The sequence below is a fragment of the Tasmannia lanceolata genome, unplaced genomic scaffold, assembly GCF_043159265.1.
Source record: "Tasmannia lanceolata isolate RefF3 unplaced genomic scaffold, GAP_Taslan_0.1 ptg000012l, whole genome shotgun sequence".
NCBI classification, from domain to species: Eukaryota; Viridiplantae; Streptophyta; class Magnoliopsida; order Canellales; family Winteraceae; genus Tasmannia; species Tasmannia lanceolata.
In genome coordinates, this window is record NW_027518689.1 from 47,442,015 (window position 1) to 47,453,555 (window position 11,541).

General features: G+C 37.7%; 1 long non-coding RNA gene across 1 annotated transcript; it reads right to left on the bottom strand.

The window, feature by feature from the left end:
- Positions 1–5,930, bottom strand: LOC143887428 (uncharacterized). The gene is made up of 3 exons (XR_013254174.1): positions 5,749–5,930; positions 4,083–4,154; positions 1–392 (listed from the first exon to the last, which is right to left on the bottom strand). It is a non-coding gene; the product is annotated as an uncharacterized LOC143887428 (long non-coding RNA).
- Between the last annotated feature and the right edge of the window lie 5,611 nt (positions 5,931–11,541).

Sequence of the window (11,541 nt, forward strand, 5' to 3'; positions counted from 1 at the left end):
TTATACGTGAGTGCCGCTCATTAATCTTCTATATAAAAGATGACTGTAAAAGAAGCAGAATTTTTTTCAAACAAAAAAAACCTATATAATGTTTGTACTTTGTATCCAGATTCTCAATCCCAAATTAAAAATATTTTGGTCACCAATACATAGACATGCTCATAGCCACAAAAAACAAATTTCAATAACCCAATGAGATATGTAGAAGTAGCTCAACTTTATGGGGCATGGTTTCAAAAAGATAACCATTCAGTTGAGCTAGAAACAAGTTACTTTCCCTTGTTTCTACCTGGAGAGACAGAATCACGAGCAAAATTAGTTAAGCCCAGCCTCAAAGCTCCAAGGTTCACACCATTACCAACCAAAATGCTTGTTACTCCCATGTTCGAGACCTGTAGAGAATGTTGACCAAAGTTACATGAATGGTATAAATGTAAGAAGGTGAAGAACTAAATACATAATGGATTTTCCAACTTGAAATATTCTATAACTATGGAAAGAATACAGAAAACTATGAAGATATAAATGAATTTGAAATGCTTCAGAAGAAAAATGCAAGAGTTTAGTTAAAAAGAATAGAGGCATTATGATTGTTTCAATAAATCTATTAAAAGTAGATTTCATTGTAAACACTTACTTACTGCACTCCAACGGTGGTCGCATTGAGATTTAAAAACATACCTCTTCCTCAAGTATGTATTTGCACGTAGTCGCATAATGGCCTTTTTCTCCACATTTTTTACACGTCCTTTGCTGCTTCGGTTGAGATTGAGAGGCCTCCACTGGAGATTTAAACCTTGTAGCATTTTTTGGCCGACCCTTGGTTCTCACAACTTGAGGGTCGTGAATACGAATCTCGAGAGGATAGTTGGATTGTACTTGACTGCCACTGCTTTCCAAGACACTCTCCTTGTCTTTCTTTGCTTGTTCGCATTCCGCCACCCACATATTTAAGTCTTCTTCCATCTTCTTCAAAATGCTCTTCTTTCTCGGGTGTTCATCTAGTACTTTATGAATCCTTGATGTAATGCACCATCTCTCAAATGAAGTTACTTCGTCACTATCTCCTATGCTTGTAGATGCGAAACTATTCACTTGATATCTCGCCCCAATGGTCCACCTATTTAAGAGATATCGCTCAAGAATAGAACCTAAACGCCTCATATCCATTATGCGAAGTATGTGTCTATATAGAATCCCTGCGGTCTCAAACATCGCACACTCACATGTAGCATTAACACCTTCCGATACATCATATATAACCTTGTAACTCTTCCATTCCTCCTCATTACGCATTCTTACCTTGTATTCAGTGACGTTCCCATTCTCACTCTCCTTGTCCTCCTAACAATCAATACTCGCTAGAAATTGAAGTTGGAACAAGTCAAAAAATTTCCTAGTATAACACTTTGCAGTATCTGCTTCCAATGTGCTCTTTGTCTTCAATACTGCATGTGATGATTTAGTCCTCCAATCTTCTTCAACTTCCTTTTTCCGCCGAGCCACAAGTGCCTTTTCATATTGTACCACGAATTCTTCTAAAGTGGTACTTTGCTTAACAAATCCATAGAAGAAAGCATTAATGCTTTCGCTTCGTACACTTGAAATCATTCCAGCTGTGAATGTGTCTCTAAAATAAGCAGGAACCCAGTGCATCCGTAAATCCCACATCTTACATAACCAATGTCTTTCATCTAAATTATATTTCTCCACCAACGCTCCCCATTCCTTCTCACTATCGGCTTTGTGTTTCTTATAAAGCCAATGGTTGTATTCCTTATAAAACTGACTAGTTGCATCTCGCATGTCTGGAACATGCTCAACTAGATGCCTGCTAATGCGCCAAGAGCAAAAGCGATGGCGTGTATTTGGAAAAACATGCCTAATCGCGTTTCTCATCGCCCCATCCATATCAGTTATTATACACCCTGGAGCTTTGTCAAACATGCATTTTAACCACTGTCGAAACAACCAAGTGAATGTCTCCTCCGTCTCATCTGCTAGGAGGGCACAACCAAAAAGTGTAGACTGTCTATGGTGGTTTACGCCGGTAAATGGTGCAAACGGCATCCTATACCTGTTCGTCTTATAAGTGACGTCAAAAACAATTACGTCGCTAAAGGTTAGGTATGCCTCTCTGGCCCTCGAATCCGCCCAAAATATCGATCTCAGGTTTCCATCAACATCTATCTCCATGGCAAACTGAAAATTCGGATCTTCCGCTCGTTTCTGTTGGAACTGATTAGCTACTGTGGCAGCTTCTCGTCCCATGTTGTTAGCCCTACGTGCTCTCAAATGAGACGACACCTGATCTGGTGTGAGAGCACTATATGAACCATCATTTGAAGCGTTAATTGCCCTTGCAATGCCAGAAGGACCAAACCCATCACTGTGCATTTTATCCATCAAGTTTTTACATGAGGCTATCTTATGTAATGTATTATGTGAATGATGCAATCGTGTCTTCAATGGAGATGTAAGATCATGGCAATGTTCTTCCACAAAAATTCTAACTTCCCACTTATCCTCTTTTGTCAAATTGATCTCCATCTTTGCCTCGCAACCCTCTCTTGTTTCACGACGCCGCTTCACATCCATCCCAATCTGTCTCTTATCATTAGGATTTTTCAATCCCTCTTTATCACATACATAACTCTTCCTTATAGGTTCACCTGTTTTGATCGACCTATTGGTCCTGCCTTTTCGAATTTCAAAATCTGTACTCAACGCATATGAGTTATAGAATGCATAGGCATCTTCACAATTATCAAAAAGCTGGCCTTCAAAAGGTTTGCTAGCTAAAACACTCGCCGCATCATCCTTATTAGGCGTTTCTGAGGTACAAGTACCGCCCTCGTCATTATCAACCCAACCTAGCGGTTCCTCTTCATCACCCATCTCTAATCTATTTCCCTCATCAACACATAACCTATCGGCTTGCGACATTGTATCATCAGCCATAATTAATCTATTTTCATCAACCTCCACAATAGACAGCCCAAACGGATCCATATACTCTAAAGGAGGATCAAAAAACCTGAAGATGCAAGTGATCGACCATACAAACCCAAAAAACATCAGATCGAGATAAACATGTAACTTCAAAATTTAGAAAATTGCAAATTGATGAGATAAGTAAGTAAATAGAAACCGTAAAGATGAATCTCACACCAAAAACCACCATCGTAAGAAACCAAAAACCAAGAAGTCTACATAGTAGCTACTTATAGAAAGCATTGGTTCATCTACAACTCCTATTACCACAGAGTATCATAGATTGGGTTAAAAGTTTTAGACAGAGATATAGGGTCCATAATACACCTCAAAATAAACCAATCATCAGTATAATACAGTTGTGAAACCCTAACCAAATCCCCCTAAAATAGAGAAAACACATTAAAAAACCAACATCACAACCCAAAAATCATTTATAAACAATATCAGTGGAGAACAATATTGATTGAAAAAAATTAGTTGAGAACAATATCAGTTTCAGAACAATATCAGTTGATGACAATATCAATATCAGGTTAGAACAAAATTCATAAACTCATATTGTTCTCAACTGAAAATAAAATACATCAACTCATATCATTTGTGAACAATTTCGGTTTAGAGAAAGTAAAGCGATTCTTCGCTTAAAAAACCCCATAGACCCACAACTCCAAACAGTAGATGGAAAAATCTTTGCTGGTTTCATTGCCTGTAAGGAAGTAATTTACTTTGCTTAAAACCCCATACCCCATACCCCTATAACAGAGCTTCTATTATGTCTATTCGATGAAGCCATGACAGATTTTTTTTATCCCACACAACCACAAAATCTACACCCCATTCTTCCTCTTTTTTTAAAAAAAATGGAAAAAGAAAGTGAGGGGTGGAGAGAAAGGGTTAGGGCAGATGAGAGGAGAGATTTGGAAGGGCACGAATGGCTAGAGGGTGAGAAGTGGGAGGGTGAGATTTTGGTAGAGGGTAGAGGGTGAGATTTGGGATGCCCGATTTTTCCTCGTTTCGCCCTCATCGCCCGATTCTTTCTCTTTTAGCAAAAAAAAAATGGAAAAAGAAAGGGGTGAAGGACTTACCTGGTGAAGGAGATCCTCACCCGACGAGATGAGGGCGACAGTTTCAGCTGGGATTTACGAAGAGAACGAGCCCTGCAAAAAACCCACAAATATTCACAGAAAGGGAAGAGAAAAAAACCCAAAAAACCATGAAATCTGTTGGTAAAAATAAGAAAAGCAATAAAGAGAGAGAGAGAGAGAGAGAGAGAGAGAGAGAGAGAGAGAGAGAGATCCTCGCCTCTTCTTCTCTCTGTCTCGTTCTTGGAGAGGTGGAAACCCGAGATGGAGAGGTTTCACCCTTACCTGGGGAAGGAGGTGGAAACCCGAGATGGAGAGGCGAGGAGATGAGGGCAAGGAGACGAGATTTTTGGGTTGAGGCTAGCTAGGGTTTCAGAGAAAGAGAGGAGGAGACGCACGCCATTTTTGGGTTTTTTTTTTCCGTCTGTTTTTGGGCTTTGCTCGATGGAGAGGTTTATATGAACGTAGGGCTGAGATCACATTAATCTAAGGGCTGTCGTTAAAAGCTTGAAAACACGTTACTAATGTGTAGAGAACTTCCTACACACATGTGTAGACTCAGATCCATAGGATCATCCTAACCATTAGAACTGTGGAGGCAAAAAATGGACTAATTTGTGAAGGTTTAAAGACATCCATTTTACCTCCACAAATCGTAGGGTTGGGATGATCCTATGGATCTGATTTTTTGTAGACACCCTATCTATGTGAGGGCCTTTAAAGTGGATGGCTTGGATCACCCAAACAATGTGGGCCTCCACTGTATTTTAAGCTAGTGTGTAGAGAACTCTCTACACATACGTGTAGGAACCGTTTTCTCATATATATATATATATATATATATATATATATATATATATATATATATATATATATCAATTAGGCCCACTTGGTTCGAAGATCCAAACCGTTCATTTATTTGGGTCCAATGTAATTAGGCCTTGCCCATAAAATCATCTCCATACGATGATACAAACCCTCCGATCAACCTCTGCAAATCGGAGTGTAAGGATCATTATAAGGAAATGATTTTTGGGGAAAGGTCTATCTACATTGGGCCTATGAAATGAACAGTTTGGGTATTGGAATAATGGGGTAAAACATGCGTTACATGGTGTCTGTACATTTGTGCAGGTAATTTTTTTAAGAAAATAGAGTGCTGCCTACCTTGTTCAAAGATCCAACCTATTCTGTTGTTAGGCTCGAACGTAAATCCGTTGTACCACAAAAATCATCTCCATCAGATGATCCTAACTCTTCGATTTATAGAGATTTATATATAGTGTAGTTTATCTACGTGCTTACATCATATAGCGTATTTTAAAAAAATTACAATGAACCCACTTTGCTCGAAGATCTAAAGCGTTCATTTGGTGAGCCTCAATGTAAATAAGTTATTCCATCCGATATAATACGACAGCACCATATATAAATATGTGCGGATCGAAGAGTTATTATCATCCTAGGGAGAAATGTTTTGGGGCAAGGCCTATTTTGATAGTTACGGGACAGATTAAAGGGATTCGCAGGTGGCGTGGTTAGAAAGGGAGGAACTTCAATTAAAAAGCATGCAATTCCTTCAATTCGTGTCCCAAAATCATAGTTACTAGATTTCATTGGTTATGAAAAGAAATATAGGAGAATAAGAAAAATATCACCAATTGATTACCCGACTGGTAATCTTTGCTTGATATGTTCCCTATTTGGCTTCGAATCTTCTCAAGATAGACGCCTCAGAAGTTGAATCAATGGCTTCTTTGGATTTGCCCGAACATGGAGGATTGGCAAAGAATTTTTCTTCATTTAGTGCAAAACCCAAGGAAATAGGATTTCTCATTCAAATCAAAGAGGAAGAGAGAGAGAGAGAGAGAGAGAGAGAGAGAGAGAGAGAGAGAGAGAGAGAGAGAGAGAGCACTTTGAAGATGAAGAGAGACGAGAAGAAAGACTGCTAAAACCATTCACTCCTTTCTCCCAGTAAATTCTCTTTATTTTTATTTCATAAAATCTTATTTCTTTATTTTCATGAGTCTCAAATATAGAAACTTCCCCCCTTTCTCTCTCTCTCTCTCTATCTATCTTCCCTTTTCCATTTTCATAAAATAATAACATCCAATTTTCTTTTCAATTAAATAATCAAATTAATTAATACGTGCAGTCCAAAAAATCGGACGTCCCTCAATGCACAACAACATAAGCAAAATAGATAAAATAACAAGAAAAGGCACCATTCGATCACCGTCATAAGGAATACAATACTTCGATCATTGTCGAAGGGGATGAGATTTATTTTGATCCCGTCCAAGTTTGGATGAGATTTATTTTGATCCCGTCCAAGTTTAGTTTCTCAGAGCGAAACTAGAAAATTCTCAAAAGTTCTCAAAGAACTCAAAAGCCTAAAGGCCTATTTTCATTAAATAATTCAAAGAAGTCCCTTACAATTCTTTTATAACATCTATTTATTTGCATTTCTTTATTATCAATGACACGTAGGAATTTGTATGCCAGCTAGATCTAATGGAGGAAGGGGAATGTCGCCACGTCACCGTGAACAGTAAAACAACCCTTCTTCTTTATATACAAATTCCACGTGGCAAGTAAGAAGCCAAGTAGACTCGAGGGAGGAAGGAGGGCCGTGGCACGTCACCATGAACAATGAAACAACCCTTCCTCCTTATAATATATAGATAAGAATAAAAAAAACTAAAAGCTAACTTAAGACCTAAGCAACTAATCTGAGCCGTTCATCTAAAGTAACTTAAATAAAAGCTAAAAACATGGCTAAAATAACCCTAAAATAGAAATCTCGTAATAGGCATGTACCACTTTATTAAATCATTCATAACTTCGTCAAATTGTATCAAATTCACGTGATCTTAGGCTTGTTAGATAGGTAATCGAAAAACATTTCTAATGATACCAAAATAAAGCCAAACGGACAAGATTTAATGCCTGAAAATAGACTGCAAATAAGATGATAAAAATAGAAATTGATTACTATGAGACGTGTTGCACGCTCTACTTTCTTGGTAGTTTTCGTCCCCATGATGAACACCACATAATACATATTTATTAGAAAATTCAATGTGGCCCACTTTGTTAAAAGATCAAAGTTGTTCATTTGTTAGGCCCGAACATAGATAAACCTTGTCCCAAAAATTATCTCCACAGGATGATCCTAACCCTTTGAACTCTCGATGAACGACACCATACTCTCGACAAACGACACCATATACAACAAACCTCTACATATTGGAATATTATTGACATCCTAGGGAGAGGGTTTTTGGGACAAGGCCTATTTACGATAAGGCCCAATAAAAGAACGGTTTGGATCTTCGTACAAAGTGAGCCCAAGCAATTTTGAAAAAAATATGTTCAACAACGTTAAGAACACCATATAATATTAACCCTTTGAACTATCGAGAAACGATGCCATATACAAACCTAGGGGTGGTTTCGGTTATAACCGAACCGAAATAACTGAAATTTGATAACCGAAATAATTTCGGTTATCAAATTTCGGTAACCGAAACCGAACCGAAATTTTTAAAAACGAACCGATAAAAAATTCGGTTATTTCGGTTAACCGAATAGTGTGAGAAAAAGAGGGAAAAAAAACAAAATCTCGGTTTCGATCGGAGGGCTAGGATCATCCCATCGAAATGAATTTTGGAGCACACCCTAATTAAGTTGTGATCAATCAAATGGACAGTTTTGATCATCCTACGGGGTACCCATATAGCACTTTTTTTTTAAATAATGGTTTTTATCAAAATTTCGGTTATTTCGGTTAACCGATTTTTTTTTTGAGATAACCGAAACCGAAACCGAATAATCGAATTTCCAAAAAAAAAAACCGAAACCGAACCGAAAAGGAAAAAACCAAACCGAACAGACCGAACCAATTCGGTTCGGTTCGGTTATTCAGTTATAACCAAATAATGAACACCTCTATCCATACGATGATACAAACCATCCAATCAACCTCTGCAGATCGGAGTGTAAGGATCATTATAAGGAAATGATTTTTGGGGAAAGGTCTATCTACATTGGGCCCATCAAATGAACAGTTTGGATATTGGAATAATGGGGTCAAACATGCGTTATATGGTGTCTGTACATTTGTGCAGGTAATTTTTTAAGAAAATAGAGTGCTGCCTACCTTGTTCAAAGATCCAAACTATTCTGTTGTTAGGTTCGAACGTAAATCAGTTGTACCACAAAAATCATCTCCATCAGATGATCCTATGTCTTCGATTTATAGAGATTTCTATATAGTGTAGTTTATCTACGTGCTTACATCTTATAGCGTATTTAAAAAAAAAATACAATGAAGCCCACTTTGTTCGAAGATCCAAAGCGTTCATTTGGTGAGCCTCAATGTAAATAAGTTATGCCATCCGATATAATACGACAGCACCATATATAAATATGTGCGGATCGAAGAGTTATTATCATCCGGCAAGGCCTATTTTGATAGTTACGGGAGGGATTAAAGGGATTCGCAGGTGGCGTCGTTAGAAAGGGAGAAACTTCAATAAAAAAGCATGCAATTCTTTCAATCCTTTTCTCAACATCATAGTTAATAGATTTCATTGGTTATGAAAAGAAATATAGGAGAATAAGAAAAATCTCACCCAATTGATTACCCGATTGGTAATCTTTGCTTGATATGTTCCCTATTTGGCTTCGAATCTTCTCAAGATGGACGCCTCCGAAGTTGAATCAATGGCTTCTTTGGATTTGCACGAACATGGAGGATTGGCAAAGAATTTTTCTTCATTTAGTGCCAAACCCAAGGAAATAGGATTTCTCATTCAAATCAAAGAGAGAGAGAGAGAGAGAGAGAGAGAGAGAGAGAGAGAGAGAGAGATAGAGAGAGAGAGAGCACTTTGAAGATGAAGAGAGACGAGAAGAAAGAGTGCTAAAACCGTTCACTCATTTCTCCCAAGAAATTCTCTTTATTTTTATTTCATAAAATCTTATTTCTTTATTTTCATGAGTCTCAAATATAGAAACTTCCCCCCTTTCCCTGTGTCTCTCTCTATCTATCTTCCCTTTTCCATTTTCATAAAATAATAACATCCAATTTTCTTTTCAATTAAATAATCACATTAATTAATTCGTGCAGTCCAAAAACTCGGAGGTCCCTTAATGCACAACAACATAAGCAAAATAGATAAAATAACAAGAAAAGGCACCCTTCGATCACCGTCGTAAGGAATACAATACTTCGATTATTGTCGAAGGGGATGAGATTTATTTTGATCCCGTCGAAGTTTAGTTTCTCAGAGCGAAACTAGAAAATTCTCAAAAGTTTTCAAAGAACTCAAAAGCCTAAAGGCCTATTTTCATTAAATAATTCAAAGAAGTCCCTTACAATTCTTTTATAACATCTACTTATTTGCATTTCTTTATTATCAATGACACGTAGGAATTTGTATGCCAGCTAGATCTAATGGAGGAAGGGGAATGTCGCCACGTCACCGTGAACAGTAAAACAACCCTTCCTCTTTAAATATAAGTTCCTCTTTATATATAAAGTCTGGTGTGAATAGGCAGTACTTGGAGTGGTTTGACGATCTTCCGCCTTGAGATATATTGTTATTCTATTTGTTTACTTTATTTTTATTTGCTTCTTTGTAATTGGTGGACCATCTCGGTTCCGTTCTTATCTAATATATTGTCCATTTCAAAGAAAAAAAAATTCCACATGGCAAGTAAGAAGCCACGTAGACTCGAGGGAGGAAGGAGGGCTGTGGCATGTCACCGTGATCAGTGAAACAACCCTTCCTCCTTATAATATATAGATAAGAATAAAAAAACTAAAAGCTAACTTAAGACCTACGCAACTAATCTGAACCGTTCATCCAAAGCAACTTAAATAAAAGCTAAAATAACCCTAAAATAGAAATCTCGTAATAGGCATGTACCACTTTATTAAATCATTCATAACTTCGTCAAATCATATCTAATTCACGTGGTCTTAGGCTTGTTAGATAGGTAATCGAAAAACCTTTCTAATGATACCAAAATAAAGCCAAACAGACAAGATTTAATGCCTGAAAAGTAAACTGCAAATAAGATGATAAAAATAGAAATTGATTACCATGAGACGTGTTGCACGCTCTACTTTCTTGGTAGTTTTCGTCCCCATGATGAACACCACATAATACATATTTATTAGAAAATTCAATGTGGCCCACTTTGTACAAAGATCAAAATTGTTCATTTGTTGGGCCCCAACATAGATAAACCTTGTCTCAAAAATTATCTCCACAGGATGATCCTAACCCTTTGAACTGTCGACGAACGACAATATACTCTCGACGAACGACACCATATACAACAAACCTCTACATATTGGAGGATTATTGACATCCTAGGGAGATGATTTTTGGGACAAGGCCTATTTACGATAAGGCCCAATAATTGAACGGTTTGGATCTTCGAACAAAGTGAGCCCAAGCAATTTTGAAAAATTTGTTCAACAACGTTAAGAACACCATATAATATTAACCCTTTGAACTATCGACGAACGATGCCATATACAAACCTAGGGGTGGTTATTCGGTTATAACCGAACCGAAATAATCGAAATTTGATAACCAAAATAATTTCGGTTATCAAATTTCGATAACTGAAACCGAACTGATAAAAAATTTTGTTATTTCGGTTAACCGAATAGTGTGAGAAAAAGAGGGAAAAAACAAAATCTCGGTTTCGATCGGAGGGCTAGGATCATCCAATCAAAATGATTTTTTGAGCACACCCTAATTAAGTTGTGATCAATCAAATGGACGGTTTTGATCATCCTACGGAATGCCCATATAGCACTTTTTTTTTTCTTAAATAATGGTTTTGATCAAAATTTCGGTTAACCGAATTTTTTTTTGTGATAACCGAAACCGAAATCAAATAACCGAATTTAAAAAAAAAATAAAACCAAAACCGAACCGACTGAACCAATTCGGTTCAGTTCCGTTATTCGGTTATAAGGGAATAATGAACACCCCTATACAAACCTCTACATATTGGAGGGCTAAGGACATCTTAGGGAGATGATTTTTGGACAAGGCCTATTTTTGGAACTCAGATCGGGCGTAAGGTGATTTGTGGAGCCGGAATCGGGGTACCATCCTTGATCAAGACCACCGTAGAAGCCTGCATACATAGCCGCAAGGTTGTTGAAGTTGCCACCAGAATTAGTATAGCGAGAGCAGGTGAGGGCACCATGGCTGTATCGACCACATAGCTGGAAAATGAGACGACCCCCTTGTTGATTTGGTGGATAACAAGGGGTGTTGTTGTTGTTATTGTTGCGGTTGAATGCCCCTCGACCATGGCCCCGCCCTCGAGGCTGATAAGATTTGGTATACAGCTTAGATCGTCCTATGGAGAAGATTTTCTGGGCACACCCTATCCACATCAGGCCCCAACAAATGAACCTTTTGGATCACCC